The 14,104-nt window shown below is 46.1% G+C and overlaps 1 long non-coding RNA gene across 3 annotated transcripts in view; it reads left to right on the forward strand.

The window, feature by feature from the left end:
- The window catches only part of LOC108447729, a 38,944-nt gene that overhangs the window by 15,290 nt on the left and 9,550 nt on the right, over positions 1-14,104 (forward strand). For all 3 annotated transcript variants that reach the window (XR_001863409.1, XR_001863410.1, XR_001863408.1), the window contains exon 4: positions 11,750-11,800. This is a non-coding gene — a long non-coding RNA (uncharacterized LOC108447729). The remainder of the gene's footprint in view (positions 1-11,749; positions 11,801-14,104) is intronic.

Raw genomic sequence — 14,104 nt, forward strand, 5'->3', positions numbered from 1 at the left:
GGAGTTATTTGTAGAATATTTTATGAGAATGTCCACTGAATCTCCATCTCAACATCATTTACTAGGGTTAAGAGATGATCACACGTCTTTCATAAATAAATTTAAACATTAGAAACAAATGGTGGAAGTAACCACTTATAGGTCAGCAGGGACACTAGCAGAGACATATGTTAAATAACATGCATCTGTTCTTTTATGCTCTTACTAATTATCTAGAGCAGAGAATAAAGAATGTATTAATTGAAGCCCCAGATATATTAAATTGAGGGAAATTACTAATACAAAGAAGACATGAAAAAAATAGGGTGGAAGTCACCCAGATAAAAAATACAGGGAGAAAGTGAGAAAATGAGATACTATTTATGGATTAAAACACAATCAAAATGAAAAGCTATTCTAATTCACAAGGGGATAGAAAAATCTAAGACATGTGCTATCAAATAAGCCTGCAAAGAAACAAAACGGAAAGAATCTTGGGGAGCTGTACTTGCAATGCAGGATAACAAGGTAAAATAGCCAGAGAAACAGATAATGAGACCGGAATATATAGATGAAATCTTTTCACAGGCACACCTGGAATAGCCTGTTCACTTCTTTATGAGATGAAGAAGGTCTGATGAAAGAGAGAGAATTCAGATCAGCACAGCAAATGGATTCATCAAGGTCCAAAATTTGATTTATGAGGAAGAATGAAAAGACTTCAAAATGTATTAGATGATTAGTTAGATTAAGAGACAAGTACAGCGTAGGAACAAAGCAGCAGTCTTGAAATGTACAAAACCTATAAATAATGTTGATACAGGGACTTCACCAGCTAATTCAAAGCAAATATAAATGAATAGGCGAGACTAGGTGACGAGGAGGTCAAACAGCACACCATTAACTTGCACAGTGATCTTGCAGGAGACATAAGGGAAGAAACTCCGCTTGGACCATAGAAAACCTGAGAAAAAAGGAGTGGGCAGCTTCAGCTACCCAGCTGGAAGTGGCTGATGTCCCCCTGCCCTTTCTCAGCCCTTCAGTTCTTCCACCAGAGGGACATCACCAAGTTGTATGTGTAGACCGTGGTTGGTGGCATCCCTATGCTCCTGCCCTGTCCATGGCTGGGTAACTGCTTCTCACTCCCTGTGAGACTCTTTTGGGCATGAATTAGTTTCAATCCCATCAGAAGTCAGTCTTTGCCTTCCCTGGTTCAGGTCTTCCCTGGACAAGCAATGAGTCTGTGCCAGAAGAACGCTTGTTTCACAAATCCAGCTGTGTCAAAGCCAGGCTGACCAGCAGATGCCCATGGGAGTTCTCTAGCCTGGCAAGTACAAGAGCATTGGTGGGGAAGGGTGTCAGCTGGCAGTGAGAAGCCCTAACAGGGCAGCTGCAAAGTTGAAACCTCTCCTTGGGAAGAAGTGCAGTTTTGTGTCATGTTTCACAAAGCAGGAGAGAGCAGCAGGTAATATTTGAATGGCAAATTTGGGGAGCAAGGAGGAACACTTGGCAACCTGGCAGTGCAGAAAAATGCTTGATAAATTTCTTGTCATTAATGTCCTGCTGAGATGTTAAGCCATATGGCATCAAAAAGTGAGTTCCTGGGAGGTAATGCCTGCTCTGTCCACCCCTCTAGTCCAGGGGGATATTTCCCACAAACTCAATTTTCTCTCCAGGTCAGTGTTCCCACACCAGACCTGTGATAAAGGAGCATTTGTTTATTGGCACAGACATCCCTATTTCATGTACAACATGCTCCAGCACACAGTCCCTGTTCCTCTGGACCAACTCTTCTGTAGCTGCTGGTAAGGATATCACATTATCCATTAAACCTTTTATTAGCAGGCTGCTGTCTAACATTTCATTGTCTAACAGCACCCACTGCGTTAATGGTCACAGAGCATAATGTTGAATGTGCACAGTGGGAAATAACACACATAACGCAGGCAGGAGGGCAATTGATTGGACAGTTTAATGTCCTGGTTTATTGCCCTGCTGCCACTGGGAAGTCAATATCATTGAATGAATGTGCAAAGGCATCATCTTGTGAGAAAACCTGTCTTTGGTGGGATTTAAAGATGTGATGAGAAGCAAAGAGAACATTCAAAGTAAAACAATACTCACATAAAACTCCTTCAGACCCGAATTAGTCCCACCAGGTTTGCAAGTAGATATTGGTTTCAGGCAGCACATTCCTACAGTAGCACTGAGCACCTTCAAACTTCATTTGGTGGATGAATTAAAATGCACTGACCTTTCAATATTTTCTGTAGATAAGCCTGAATCAGAATCCCAAACTCAAAGGCCCCCAAATGTTGGGGACATTTGGATCTTACAGACAGATTAGCTAAGTAGTTGGGGATAACTTTAGATATTTGTGGAGGATGGAAAAGAAATCTTCCAGTGCATTACAGCCTGCACAATTGTAACATCTGCATGGAAGAAGTGTGCATGTGAGGAGGGGAGCATGACTAACTGAGACAGAAGAGAAGGAACAGGTGAATATGGGCAAGGGATAAAGTTTTCCAGGCATTGGGAAGAGGAGTTTTTGTGGGGCACTGTGAGTGCCCAGCAGCATCACTTCTGCAGTCCCATTTTCTCTTCTTGGCTTTATGCTACTAGGGAGAACCTGGAAAGCTGGAAGCAAAACCCAAAAAGCAAATGATTAAAGGTGTGTCTCGTACCAAAGCCTGAGAGCTAAGAGCACAAAAGATTGGCATTTGTGGAATAGAAGCAGCAAGGTTAGTGAAAACTGGCAAAGTCGACCCCTAAGAACTATTGTTCAGATATTGGAAGGAAAAGGTTCCTGGGCATCAGTTTGCTGGATGTTACTCCAGCAAAACATTAAGGAAAAGGCTAATGCTGTTAGTGTGGATATAGTCCCCTAACTCAGCTAAATCTTCAAGATATTTATTACAAGACAATACCAAGCAGGAGAAGAAGTGGGAAAATCTATTGTGTGCCTTACAGCAACTATGTTTTTATGAACATTCCTACAATGGTCATGGCCTTTATGTGTTAAAGGACATGAACTCCACATGCAAGTGCACACATGCAGTTTTGTATGGAAAAACAGGAGGGTAGGTGGTTTTTTTTTGCCTTGTGGCACTTGCAGGCAGCAGTGCAGGTAGGGGCTGTGCACCCCTAGGCTGATCCCTACAGCAGATGCTGACAGCTGAGGAGCAGCTGATTTCCCAAGGGAGCACCCTGCATCACTGGGCAATAGCGCTTGAGTTGTCTGCATTCCTTCCATCCCTGATTTATTTGGAAATAGGATACCAGGTTGCTGCAGGCACAGAATCTGGTGACTTTCAGAGAACTGAATTGTATGTTGGGCAGCATCACTCTCTTTCACCAAAACAATAAGAAGGACAAGGGCCAACACTGCTTTTAGTTCTGTTGTTTCTTGGCACTGGAGTGGGAAGCAGTAACACAGTTGTATCCCTTTTCCTTTTCTACTTTGAGAGGGTATGATGGGATGTGGTCACAGCAGTGTGCTGCCACACATGAATATGAGAGCCAGGTGCTCTCCAAAGGCATGGCAAGGACATCCTGGGTCTTCTGAAATTAGTGGGATGGCAACCTTGGGCTCGTTGGGAATGCAGAAGTCCCATGCACTGTGTGCAAGTTGTGACAGGTAGTACAAGCCAGAGTGACTCATGCTAGGATCCTATCCTAGGCCTGGGCAGCTCCATCTTGGAGGTAAGCCACTGCCCAAATATCCCAGACCAATCCCTTTCCGCCAACCTCTGCAGTCAGCCAAGAGGAGCTGAAATGGCCCAGGGAGCTCAGAGCTACTCAGGAGGATGGGCTGCAGCCACGCTACTCAGTCAAGTTTTTTGTAATTATTTTAATTTATAATTAAAAGCCTTTTCATTCCCTAACAGTCTGTGAAGATGTGTGGTGAAAACCAAGAGAGGAAGTTTTGCATAGAAAGAGAAAGCTTTGGGAGTGAACCATGAAGCGTGTTTTGGGGATCCCTGGTGAGTGCATGCTGCTTCAGGAACCTGACCAGGCACCCACAGGCCCTGCTGCAGCGTCTGCAGGGCACTCCCCACTCCACACCCACATCTGTGAGACACAGAATCAAAACCCAGTTAGAAACCATGGCAGGATGCAAGGTTTGCTGCGCTGGGTACGGCAGCAGCACAGCTAAATGCCCAGAAAGGCCCTGGTGGTGTTAGAACCAAGTGTGCCACAAAGCATCCTTGAAGCAGGGTCCATGTGGGACAGCTGGGTGGGCTGGCCCCCACGTGCAGCATCACCCACACCCCGTGTCACAGCAGTGACAGACCCTGTGCCAGAGAACAAAACCCTTCCTGCAGCATGAAGCACCCCCCACAGTGATGGAGAAGTGAGTCGGTTCATGACTCCTCTGGCAGACAAAGCCCTTGCAAAAGGTGGCAGAAGGAAGGGGCACGAAGCCCAGCGGGAAGCCCTCCCCAGTGGAGGGATGCATGGAGCATGGGGGAAGGTACCCACTTAGCAAGGGGGGCTCCCACTCATGAAGGCTTTGCCTGTAGAGGACTTGAGACCATGCCCAGGCTCCCAGGCATTGTGATTCTTAGTGAAAAAAGTGGCTAGAGAAAACAGAATAAAATTCAAATCAATTATGCTGTTCAAAGTCAGTCTCTAAATTAATCCAATTATGCTGCAGCGATCTTTGCTTAATGCCCAGAAGCTAGAAATGATGGTTAGAGCAGTCGTTGGGGAAATCAGTTGATAATGACAATAACCAACAATGGAAGATGCTATTCTTAAAGTAAAGTGGTGTGGGGGGGAGAGGGGAGAGAAAACACTCTATTATTCAACCTTCACTCAAAGTGTATTGCTTAGCTATTACAGGATAATGCACCAGAGCTAACCAAGCACAGTGCTGCCTCCAGGTCTCAGCAAGGAAGAAGCTGAAACTTGCTTATCGTTCTTTACTAAGGAAAGCTCCCAGCACTGTTATTATGGAAGTACAGCTCTTAATAACCATTGCACAGCCGTGTTCTGGAACAGTTTGCCCACACAATGTCTCTGCCTCTGTCAGGCAGGCTGCTAAAAGCCTATTTTTATATTTTCAAAACTTATTCTTCAAACCAACTTGGTGCAGAAGCTCAGCTTCAGGGCCTTGATGTTTTTCATAGAAAGATAGAATAGTCTGGGTTGGAAGGGACTGTGAAAGCCATCTAGGCTAATACCCTCCCTGCATTAAGCAGGGACATCTTCAACCAGACCAGTTTGCTCAGAGCCCTGCTCAGCCTGGCCTTCAATGTCCCCTGGGATGTGACATGCACAGCTTCTCTGGGCAACTTCTTCCAGTGTTTTACCACCCTCACCATCAAAAATTTCTTCCTTACACCTAGGCTGAATTTACCCTCTTTTAGCTTACAACCACTACCCTTTGTCCTATCCCAGCAGGCCCTGCTAGAAAGTCTGTTCTCATCTTTTTTATAAGCCCCCTTTAAGTATTGAAAGGCTGCAATGAGGTCTCCCTGAAGCCTTCCCTTCTCCAGGCTGAACAATGCCAGCTGTCTCCATCTTCATAGGAGAGATGCTCCATATTTGTGGCCCTCCTCTGGTGCTGAGGACCCCAGAGCTGGATGCAGCACTGCAGGTGGGGTCTCACCAGAGGGGAACAGAGGGGCAGAATCCCCTCCCCCGCCCTGCTGCCCACGCTGCTTTGGATGCAGCCCAGGATGGGATTTGCTTTCTGGGCTTCAAGTGCATGTTGCTGGGTCATGTCCAGACTCTGATCCACCAGCCCCCTGAACTCCTTCTCTGCAGGGCTGCTCTCCATCTATCCATCTCTCCGTCTCTTCATCCCCCAGCCTGTATTGCCCTCACACAGATGCAGCACCTCACACAATTTTTAACATTGTTGGCTACATTAGGCTTCTAGTTTAAAGCATGAAAAGACAGAGGAGCAGCGGGTGCAAACAAGAATAAACTCTTGTTTTAATCAGTCGGTCTGTGTGCACACAGGCAGCCAGCTGAACTTGGGCCTCTTGAAATCACGGATGAAGAACTGCCTGTTGATAGTTTCAAGATGAGACATTAGAAATATTTTAAAACATTTGGCCCAAAATGCCAAAGTAATGGGAAGGGAATAACAAGTGGAAATTCTACTGATTGCCCTAGATGATTTTCACTCAGAGCCTGCATTTCAGGTAGTCTTTATGGGGGCAAAAACTGTCTGAAACAAAGGTTACTTATGAGTTTTGTGAGGGACTCGTATTCACGCCACTGCATTGAAGTCACTGGTGTCTGGAGTGATTTGCATCCCTCTCACCCCAAATATCTCTGTCTCTTGGTCTAGCTTTCTTGTTTTGTAGGTTACTTCATAACAAGACTTCATCTTTGAGCTCTAGCACCTCTCTTCAAACTACATCATTCAGATCCTCTCTGCTGGAAAACAGATGCACCCTCCAGTGCCCAATCTCACATATCCGAACATAAACAATATATTTATAAGATATTCAACTCTGAAAATGCTTGGATGTAGTTTCTGAGGCAGTATCCTTACTTGTTAACACTGGAAGAATCTGTTCCCAATATTGCAGCCCACATGCTCCTCAGAAAACATTTCTTTGAGCTGTGTCAAAATTTCACAAAAGATTTGAAGGAGTCTCATTTCAACTCAGTGGGAAAATCTCATATTGTTTACCCCATTACACCTCATTGCCTCAAGACTACTATTATTATTCACAGCCTCTCACATTCAAAATTGCATGTAAACCCCCACGAAGCTGTGAGCTTAGCTTAAAAGTCACCAGGTATACTCGTCGCTGAGCTTTTTCACAGTGCAGACAGGACATGGTTTCAAAGTTTGCTTCACAACCTCAAGGAGTAGAGAAGAAAATTCACATTTTCTTAAAGTGCAAATTGAAACTCCTGTAGTTTGCAGGCTCCATGGTTTTAAATGGAAAGAGAGTTGGTAACAGCCAGTAGCAGAAGTGTGAAGAGTGGTGCAGCAATATCTACAGACACAAAGGCATTAAATGATAATGATTAGCTAAATATCTTCCAAGAAAGCCAAGTGAACACCATAGCATGAGAGCTACAAGCACTGAGCCTTCAGTGTCATGTCAGGAAACTAGGCAATGAAAGCAGTTTTTCCTTTGTGCTCTCTAGGTTTCTAAGTACTTCCACAATGACCCAGAAGAGGATCCTGAATTAGTTTTAAATTCTTCTGATCTGAAAAGTGGTCTATCACAGCTTCCAGAGATGCCAGAGAACACCTCCTCAGCCACCATGAGCTCCTTGGAGGGCTCCAGGGTTTCCATCAGGGGAGACACAGCAGTGTCCACCAGGCAAGAGCTGCCTCTCTGGGAGCTCCATGGCGTCCCACAGCCCTTTGCAGCACAAAGACAAAGAGCAATGGGGAATCTAAGAAAAGCAACATATTTTGTGCCCCTAATACCAAGACCTGGGTTCTAGATAGGCTGCCGGGGGATGGAGCTCATGCTGACTGTGAGGACCTGCTTCACCCAAACCCAGGCAGAGACCAGCATACAGGGGCTGTTTCATGGACTTATAGAATAGTTTAGGTTGGAAAAGACCTCTTAGCTCATTGAACCTAACTGTTAACCCAGCACTGCCAAGTCCACCACTAAACCATGTTTCCTGGTGCCATGTCCACATGCCTTTTGAACACTTCTCTCTGGACAACCTGTTCCAATGCTTGACCACGCTTTCAGTAAAAAAATTTTTCCTAAAATCCAAGTAAACCTCCTCTGGTACAACTCGAAGTACCGTCCTCTTGTCCTATCCCGCGCTACTTTGGAAAAGAAACCACCCTCCACCTGGCTACACCCTCCTTTCAGGCTGTTGTAGAGAATGATAAGGTCCCCTCTGAGCTTCCTTTTCTCCAGACTAAACACCTCAATCTCCCTCAACTGCTCCTCATCAGACTTGTGCTCCAGACCCTTCACCAGATTCATTGCCCTTCTCTGGACACACTCCAGTATCTCAATGACTGTGTTGTAGTGAGGGGCCCAAAATACCCTGCTCAGGGCTGCTCCAGGGTGGTTGCAGTCCGAAGTGAGCGAGCTGCAGCGCAGTTGCAACGTGTCTCTCTCCAGCACGGGCAGCATTTTTGTTTTTTGCTCTCTGAAAGCAGCAGCTGTTTCTGCTTTGCCACTCGGGTCTTGGCCTGTGCTGCATCACAGCAAAGCACCGTGGCCAGGGCTGCTCTTTGAGCATCGCACATTTTCGGGCAGCAGCTGCTGCATCCCTGTCACAGAGCACTTGGGCTGTCTTCACACCAACTCACTGTTCGCGGGCGTGGGGGAGGTTGTGCTGTGTCTGTGTGGAGAGTTCAGCTGAGACAGGGACGTGGTACAGAGACATGTGAAATCTATTAACTCTGGGGAAGCAGAGAGCAGCCGAAGGCTGCAGGCAGTCCCGTAATGAGGTAAACGATATAAGCTGGAGATAAACCAGGAATTACTCACGGACTTATTCCTCAGCACTTCCACTGCGGCTGTTAGTGCCTTTGCCTCACAGATGTCAAATGCAGGCAATTAAAAGTTATGTAAAGCCACAGCTGAAATTAACACCTGCTGTGCCCAAGTCTGCACCTACAGGCACCCTCCTGTAATGAAGCAAACCAGGGGCTCTGCTTGATGGCCTGTGCACAGGCTGTAGTTCCAGCTACAAGGACAACAGTAGGTGTTGGGCTGATACAGCCCTGGGCACATTCTATAGAGGAGAATTTCTGTTCTAATGAACCTCTGTTTTGCCCCCTTCTTTCCCCTTATAGACTGAGAACCCGCTCATGTAAGGGAACAGTGCCCAGCCTTTGTTCACCTTTCCTTGCCTGATGGGTATGTTCAGATGAATGCACACCAAGCATACCCTCTGTAGTGAGAGATGAGTTCTTCTGGTAATGCACAACTTTCAGACTCTTGAGTTTCTGTCTTTTCCATCCCACAGTCCACCAGGGGCCTGCTTTCACCTCCTTAGCTGTCTTAGGAATTTTAAAAAACAAAATTGATTTCAGGTGCCAAAACCCAAAGCGCTGAGAAGTGTCTTGGGTGGCTGACAGGAGGAGCCAGCTGCAGGGGAAGATGTGCTTTGTGCCAGCAAGCTGAATGCCTTTTCCGCCAGCGAGGGAAAGGTGATGGTCAGTGAAGTTGATGGATGCTGGAAGATGCACAGCTGTTGTTCCTCTGAGGTAGGCTCAGAGGTGACACGGCTTCCACAGGCAGCCCCTGGAGGGAGGAGGATGTGGCTGATGGCTCTGTCCTGTGGGCTCGGCACAGGGCTGCTGTGCATATGGGTCCCATGGTGGGGCTTCCCCCTTGGTCTGAGAGGCTGGCTGAGAGCTTGGATCCAAGGACAGAAAGCAAAAAGCAGAGGAATGAAATGGAGTATTCTTCATTTGGTATTCAGTGGTTTTCATTTGGTATTCTGTGGGTTGCAGCTATAAGATTATGAGAGACAAAGTTGAATTATTAAAACATTTATTCACTCAAGGACATGTTGAGCTCTCTGAGGACCAAACTCATCCACTTAATTAAAACAAAGAACCTCCCAAGCACCATTTATATTGAAACTAAGTGACATATTTAATACTTATGTCCTGAAAGGGTCATACATCTCCGTAGGGGTGGATCTGAAAAGGTAAGAAGCTTTTCTGACTTCTTGCTGTGCTCCCTGCCAGAAAAGTGCCAGCACCTGGTCTGAAGGCAGCATGAGGAGGAGGAGCAGGCTGTTGCCTACGGGCTTTGCTGCTTACAATTGATCAATAGCAATGGTAGTTTGTGCTTCAACAAGAACAGCTTGGTTGTTGTGAAGGAGCAACCACATCCAAAATCTGACAGGCAAACAGTCTTGGGGACTCAGAGACGTTGGTCGCCTGTAGACAAGGAAAAGGGAGGAGGACCCAGCCCTTCTGACAGTCCTTGGTCAAGGTTTCTCCCTCATGGTTACTGTCAGTAGAGACCTGTCACTGTGATTCACTTTGTCAAGGCTTCCCCTGGCAGATGTAGAAGGGACAGAGGAAAACTGCACTGTTCTGTATAAGAGCAGACTTAGAGAAGGATGGGTATTTTTCACCACCTATTAAACCTACATGGCTTTGCAATACGGTTACTGTCTGCCAGCTCTGGTGAGTGTTTGGCTCAGGAAGATGGCAGTGGTGACTCAGGAGGAAGGTCTCTCTCTATTCTGCTTCCCAGTCTCCTGGCGAGACACACTGACTCATGGAGGACTGCTCAGGGGAAGAGGACAGCACATGGAAGGAACCTGTGGACACAGGTGTCCATCCCACAGATAGGGCAACAAAACACATTTTTACCTCTGGTGTTAGCAGGTTAGCATCTGCTCTACCTTTAAAGTGCCTCTAAACCCACACAGTGACTAAGCCAGTCCAGCTTCATCTTGGGATGGAGCTCTTTAGAAGTGCCATACATAGTTATATCTACCAGATATAAGTGGCTCCTTGCCTTTTCAGGGAACAGAGTTAGAATGGAGTGTGGAATGAAAAGAATTAATCATCTTCTGCCAAGGGAGCTCTGACTCACAGGGTGGCAGCACAGCCTCTGTGGGCATGAGACTTGCAGGGATGAGAAATCCAGGGGTTTTAAAAGGGCTTGTGCAAGTCAGAAGTGTCAAGTAATGCAAACACATCAACCCACCCTCTGCTCAGGGCACACAACAGAATCTGAGTCAAAATCAGCCCCCATTTTGCCAAGTAAGTGATCTGAGTGCTCTGGGGTTGGGGTCTATGCCAACCCCACCCTTCCATGGGATCAGGTCACTGGGTATTTCTGCCACTCACCAGCAAAAAGAGAAAGTCACAAAGAATGAGAAGAGTGAAAGGAATACGTTGTTGTACCAGAAAGAGAGTTTGCACAAAAGAGGGCTTGACTTATAGTTCATGTCTGTTTCTCCACAGTTCTAGCAATCCTGTGTTCCAAGTGCCTGGCATCCTTCTCAAATCTTTCTCCCAAGTAAAATATCAGGTGTCTCAAAACCCCATCACATATATATTAAAATCCACACTCTCATTAACATATGGTAGGGGATTCTCCAGTACAGGGTCTGGTTCTGGACCTGAAAGAAAACAAGTTGCTGGCAATTACGCATCCTGAAGTTTCTCCTCTTTGAGAAACTCAGCGGGGAGGGCCACACCCGCTTTACGCCTCCTCGGTCTTAGCCAGCAATCATGCTCCTTGTGCCAATGTTTTCCCTTTCCACATCCCCTAAAAAAAAAAAAAAAAAAGAAGAAGAAAAAAAGAAGTATCTTTTTACTGTGAGGGTGACTGAGCACAGGCTGGAAACTCTCCATTGTTGGAGACATCCAAGAAACTGACAGGACATGGACATGGACATGGACAATCAACTGAGTGACCCTCTCTGCTTGAGCAGGGGATTAGACCATATGACCTCCAGAGGTCCACTCCTACCTCAGCCATTCTGTGATGCACATATTGATGACAACAGACTTACTCTTTCCTTGGAGGAGAAAGATCACAGGGTTCACGTGGGCCTGAGGAAATCCAGGAAAGCAGCTGGCCTGGCTCTTGGGGACAATGACTTAACAGCTGCTGGGAATGATCCAGTTGATATATATGGGAGGCTAGACCAGAAACAAAGGTTTTTCCATTTACGGTTATGAGCTGTATGACACTGAGGAATAAATTCCTAGAAGAAAGATGTTCCTCTTTCCACATGGAAGCACTCACACCCAGCCTACAAAAAGGCAATATTTTCACTTATCTGTACTATTTGTTACTGCTGTTATTATAGTTAATATCTCCCTCTCTCTCTTACAAAGCCAGGTCAGGAGGAAGAGCACAGGATATGCAACTGCAGCCTATCAGGGCAGGTATGTATGCCTGCTGTAGGTGATGCTGCCTGGGGGATTGGATACTGCTGCCTCCCGTTCCTTGGAGAGGGAAGGGAGAGGAGGCTGAGATGGGTGCTGGGCTCCAAACACTTCTGAAATGACAACAGAAGGTGGGATTGGATAGGAAAAACAAATGTATAAAAAGCTTTCCTACAAGTAGTGAAAATTGGGAGTCTTCTCATGCTGAATTTTCAGCTACATGACAAGATCCACTTCTTTAACGAGACCACTACGTATTTATTCTTTGACTTGTCACCTACTGCAGTGTTCACTGTAGTAAAATTAGGCAGAGCTGAGAAATCTTTAGGTACAGCTCCAGGTTTGTGTATGTGTATTTTCACACTTGTAAGACAGTCACCTATTCTGCAAGAAGTAGTGCCAAGAAGGAAAATTGAGACTCCCCACCTTTCAGAGAGGATGTTACTATCTAACACAGAAAACTCGAGGCCTACTTCACATATGCACAAAACCCAACAGCAAAAGTATCTGCATGCTTGGAACTTTCCACATCTCAGTGCTAAGCAACTGCTCCCTCCTCTTCCCCCCTCCCCAGCACAGGCACAAGGAGAAAAGCTTGGCCACTACGTGATGCTTTTTCTTTTATCACAGGTCCCACCTCATCCCCATCCCTGGAAACATTTGAGGCCAGGTTGGACCAAGCTCTGAGCAACCTGGTCTAGTTAAACATGTCCCTGCTCATTGTAGGGAGAATGGACTAGGTGACCTTTAAAGATCCCTTCCAACCCAAACTATTCTATGATCCTCATCAGAGCTGTGATGTCTTCTCATTCTCTTAAGAACTGGTGAGGGCAAGTTGAGGAGAAAGTAAAACTGTTGGTCTTTAAATCAAAATAATGGCTCTTACCAGTTCTTAAATAACCATGAGGCCTTAGAAGCCATCTTTCCTGGCCAGCAGTGATAGTACACACTTAGAATGCTTAAGGAAGCAAGGTGTCCTTTCTGTGCTCATTTCCACACCTGGTACCCTTTCACAAACCAGTACTGCCCAATAAGTTCAACAGCCTCACTGGGAATTTGGTCTCCGCTTCAGCCATCAGAGTGCCCTTGCTGGTAGCAGGTCCCTGCTGGCTACATAATGTACAGAACTAGGCCCAGAAGGCAGGATAAAACACCCAGTCAAAATATCTAGGTCACTTAATAAAGAGTTAAAGTCATTTCACAAAGCACATTTGTTGCTTTTCATAAGATGCTCCTGCACCTTCAAAAAAGTGTAAGCTAGTGGGAGTGAGTGACAACTTCATACATCCAGAGACTTCTTGCTGGCAGGTTAGAATGGGCATTTAACTTACCATCTCATATAATCTCATTTAATTTATCAATCTTCAGTTTCCACTTCTCTCTCCTGCCTGTGCAGAGACTGGTGACCAGTGCACTCAACACAGCCACCTGAATGAGCAGGGGGCGACTTTTCAGCAATAGCAGGCTCGATGCCTTCTGGACTGCTCTGGCAGAGAGCAATGGGTTGGTGACTCTCAACTCTCCCTGTGCTAGGACCCCCCTACTCCAAGGACTGGAGGGCAGGGACTGTTAAAAGATACTGGAGTGCTGATAGCTTTTAGGATTCCTGCCCAGACCCCCTGACACCAGTTAAACCATCAGCCATAAAACAACACCGGGAGGAAGACACAGCCTTTCTCAGCAGAGAGCCTGTCCACATGGAATCCCTCCACGAGCACTCTGCGGCAGCTGTGGTGCCGGGGATGCAGCACCCAGCGAAGCTGCTTGAACCAGGGCAGAGCCTGCCCTGCTTTGCTTGCTGACTGTGTTTACATTCAGAGCTTGAATGCTGCCACAGAGTTGCGTGACTGGCAAAGACCATCAGCCAGAACGAGTCTCTGCTGAAATTTGTGCTGTCAAGTCATTTGCAGCATCACAGTGACCCGGAAAGCCATTGTTATTTCACATTATTTCAAGTGGGGATTTAAGAAAACACAAAATGCACCCCACAACCCCTGACATTTTAGTATTTAATTGCAAGGAATCATCCTCTGATACCTGGGGAGGCTGCATTCAGGTTACTGAATAAAAAGAAAGTATTTTGACTTCCCATTTTACAAGTGTTAGTCTTTTTCTCCTGTTCTATGATGAAAGTCACTTGGGGACATCCTGCTTGTTTTCATGGAGAGCTACAGCAGGCAGGCCACTGTAGCATTCAGCTGTGTGGTAGCTGTGTAAATGTCCAGGAAACTGAACATTTTCCCAAAAAATCCACCATTTTTGTCTGTGGGTGCTGACTTTGCATTCTAAAGTGGAAAAGCAGTA

Source organism: Corvus brachyrhynchos, unplaced genomic scaffold, assembly GCF_000691975.1.
Source record: "Corvus brachyrhynchos isolate BGI_N302 unplaced genomic scaffold, ASM69197v1 scaffold146, whole genome shotgun sequence".
Taxonomy (NCBI): Eukaryota; Metazoa; Chordata; class Aves; order Passeriformes; family Corvidae; genus Corvus; species Corvus brachyrhynchos.